Genomic DNA, 4,275 nt, shown 5'->3' on the forward strand with positions numbered 1-4,275 from the left:
TGGGAGACTTGATGAAAAGGCAACTCAGCCACCTGTTCTGGTTGATAAGGGACACATAGCACATCCACCACTTTATTCTAGAGTTTAATAGCCTGCTTTATGAAATATTATTTGTTTTCTAGCTCCCTCTTGTGGAATCCAGTTTATAGTTCAATGTTAAGTGTGAAAAACGTTCTCTTCAGTTCTGGGAATTCTGTTTTTGTGCTGGCTTTGGGGCACATTCTCTGACAGGCAAAGAAAGGCATCTGGTGTGCACCCCAGACAGATATGTCCTTGTTTTGTCTTGTGGGTTTCCTAGGCTTATGCTTACATACATATGTGTATGTGCTGGAGAATGCTGCTTTCCTAGCTGAGGAAACAAGTTCACATTTTCTCTCACCAATAAAAATATTACAGAGAGATGTAAAACCCTCTATGAAAAAATCTCTTATAAACTATCAGCCTTCAGAAATTATGCCAAATATATTCATTCCAAATATTCTTGTAAATAAGTACTATCTGGTTGACTTCATTTGGCTGAGACAGTTTTTAACCACAATAACATTTGTAGAAGACAAAGGGCATTGTGAACACCAGCAGCAAACAATGCCTGTGAACATATTCCCCACTTCCCAGAGCTGCCCTCCCAGTCTGCAATGATTCTTTCATTGTTTGCACATGACTTTGCTTTTGCTCCTTGTTTTTGGGGTTTTTTTTTTGAAGGGAACAGGGATTTGTCCTCAATGGAGACAAAGGCAAGACCAATGCCTTGCTAAATTTAATGATGACACATTTTTCCTGGTTCTATCCCTTGAACTTAGGTCATCCAACCCATGCTTCAGAATCCCCCTGAGGCAAGGGAGGAAGGTGCATTAAAACATACCTGGTGCTGAATTTAACAGTGTGGCTTATTTTCATTTTTGAAGGTAAAATATATATTCACTTGTGTATACGTGTGTGCATGTTTATGGATGTGTGTGCATGTAAATGCTGAGTACATGGAAGAATCCTAAATTGTTCGGTAAGGGAACGATTGCATCCAACCACTTAGCAGAAAAGGGCATTCACCATTCTAGCAGTGGGAATGATGACTTCAGGAGCAGTCGAAAAGCAGTACTTGTTTACAGAAAAAAAGTAAAATAAAGGAATAGTGCAATTGATTATTATAAGCTGCAAAAAAATCATGCAGAGAAAAAGGACAGAAAAAAATATACATCTTTTCAGACAGATGACTAGCAAGGAAAAATCCAAACTCTTCTAAAGTCCCCTATTTTTTGTGAAGAAATTAAACTCCATTTTTCTATTGGTATTAGAGGTGCTTCTACTTCCAGGGCACAGGAAAACAGATGAATACTGATTTCATACTTTCATAGCAACACTCTCTCCCTCTTTATTTGCACAATATCTTAAGGAGATGGGCCAAGGCCCTGAGTCTGTAAAAGAGAATTGGAGACTCCAAACCCAGGTCTGAATCATGTTTAACTGCCTCTCCATCACTTGGGCAAAAGGAACAAACTCTTCCATGTCCCTGAATAGGGATGATCCAAGGACTGGAGCTGAAAATAAATCCAACCACCACCACCCTGCTACAGCAAACAGCAAATAGGGCAAGCACGCAGAGCACAGTGTTTGGTAATCAACTGTGGGAATGTAGACCCATGGTAGCCTTAGGGACAGGTTGGAAACAGCAAAAACAGATGAACAAAGGGTTTATAAAAGACAGTCAGCCTCATTTCTCCCAGAAGTTTCTGTACATGTATGCATGAGTGTGTCTGTTTGCATTTGGAAGCACATATGTGTAGGAACACTTTTACATCTGAAGTTGTTTCTTGGTCATCTTCAGTCTGGCTGGCACATGGCAAAGGAAACTAAAAATCTCAACCACAAACTTATGAGCCACAAGTATCTCTGTCTCCTCTACTTGCACACATATCTCAGGGCCCACGAAGCAGTCTTGGGCTGCAATCCACATCTTTTAAACCTTCAGCACAAACACTGATGATCTGTTTGTGTTTTCTTCTCACTACCATGCTTTATGAACAGATGGAGCGGAAATGCCATGGACCACAGTCACGTTCTACCAGGCAGGCCAACCAGGGAGATTCAAGCCTGTCTGTCCTGACCCAGCAGATGGGTATATCTAGAGTTAAGCTTTGCTACCTGCCCCTGATAATATCTTTTAAAAACCACACTGGCGAGATTAGCTTCTGTCATCCTCTGCACAGTACTCAGGAGTAACCACAATTACCCAGGTGGTCCAAGCAAAGCACAACTTTACTTAAAACCAGGAGGAGAATTATAAAGCTTGCAAACCAGACTACATTACATATATTCAGAGCGATGTATTACGATTAGAAGAATGTAGCAAAAACACAAACGCTGCTACTACTGTGTGCTGAGAATAAGGTTAGATATTGAGAGATTCAGAGATTGAGAAAGTGAGAGAGAGATTGAGAAAGAGTAAAAGAAAAAATAAGAAGATATCACCACCCAGGGATCCAGTGTAGATTGTCATAAAGTTGCAGTTCTTTGATGCTCAGCACACGCCAGATATCTGGAATCTACATCTTTTATGCTCCCTGACCCCATCCTTCAGAAAGGCCAAGCATATCTTGTGCAGGCTCAGTGTTGAGTTCGGTGGGGAATGGGGATCCCAAGGAGTGATTTGACACCCCTAACTGGGCTGATGGAGCAATGACCCCGTTCAGTGGCCTCACACTGGATTTTAGCAAGAAGGCGCTCTGCCTCGGCAGGGGCCTGTTTGCCTGTCACTGTTCCTTATTGGATACGGACAGTATCCTGTTTATCAGGGTGGCTACAGAATGAGGGGCTGTCATTGCAAGGACAGTGTCCAGATGGTTTTTCAAATGAGGAAGTGTCATGTCCAGCTTGTCAGAGCGGCTGCTTTGAGATCAAGAGTCTATAGGCCCTTCCAAATTTGGGAGGATGGAAGCCCTAGTCCAATGCCCCACAGATGCTTTCAGGATAAAGCCCCTTGTGAGGCCAGACCCAGTCCACAACACATTATCCTGCCTCTGCAGGTTCTGTTATCTTGCAAGACTGACAGTTTGAGACAAACTACTCATCCCAGTTCCCAAGAAATAATATTTGGAACAATACGAGCACACTCCTGCATTTCCAGTTCTGCTTCTCCTTGGCTCCCTGAAGCACCACTTGCTGGAAGAGCCTGGAACCAGGGCAACTCATAAATTCCTTACAGCCAGTGACTCCAAGTTTGCAAAGATAACAAGAGGTTCATAGCACGTATTTATTAGTAGTAATCACCACCCACAGAAATAGCTCCCAGCTACTCTCCTAATTCCACAATAGGACTGTCCAGAAATCAGTTTACTCATTACTAACTATCACAAGGAAAAGATTTACAGGTAGTTTTGAATATCCAAACATTCCCTATGTCATATATACCCTCCTGTACCTTACAAAGTGGTAATTGAAACCTTTACCTCCCCAATGGAAAACAGTCTTTCGGAGTTTCTTTCCCTCCTCCCATTACTGCGTGTCATGTCAGAAAATAGATTTATTCCTTGGAAATGTGCTTGGATTGCCCAAGTTAATTTAACAGACAGCGTCAGTGCCATAATAAAAATATTCTATGTAAAACTAGTTGGTTTTGCAGTGTATTGATTCCAGCAGCATATTTACTGTTAAGCAACTTGCAACATGAGTAACAGGTTATCTCAGACTGCAAAACTCTTCATGGGAGCAACAGTATAGGGGGATCAGCCCTTCCTTCTGACCAGCAGGAGAAGGCAATAAAGAAAGAAATAAACAATTACATAAACAAATTGCTCCTTTTTCCACTGCTCAAGTGGGAAGGAGCACTCTGCCTCAGGGTAGCTCTTTCAGCCTAGGGTGGCTTCCCTCCTCCAGTATTGCTTAACATACAGATGTCAGTTGTCTGCTCTTAAAGGAAGGAGGGAGGAAAGACTGGAGTCTGGATTGCTCAGTTTGCATCTCGTTACTCCAGACTGAGTCATGTTTATAGGCAGTCCTCTGACTGGGTCAAAAGCTGTTGCCTCTGAATAGCACCTTTTATCCACCCTTTGATCTTACAGATCACAAAAGCCTGAAATTAACCATAGATTTTTTTTTTCATTTAAAATAAAAAGCTTTACAATATTTTTTGTGTCTTCGACATTGTTTTAGTTTCTCTGAAACAACTGACAAAACAGATATAAATTCCCTGGCAGTATTGGCCAACCCAAAGACTATATTAGCAATTTTTGTTGTGCCTCCAGAACTATTTGTTAAACTTGCCTGAAGGGTCTCAAGGTG

This window comes from Gallinula chloropus, assembly GCF_964237585.1.
Source record: "Gallinula chloropus genome assembly, chromosome: 1".
NCBI lineage: Eukaryota > Metazoa > Chordata > Aves > Gruiformes > Rallidae > Gallinula > Gallinula chloropus.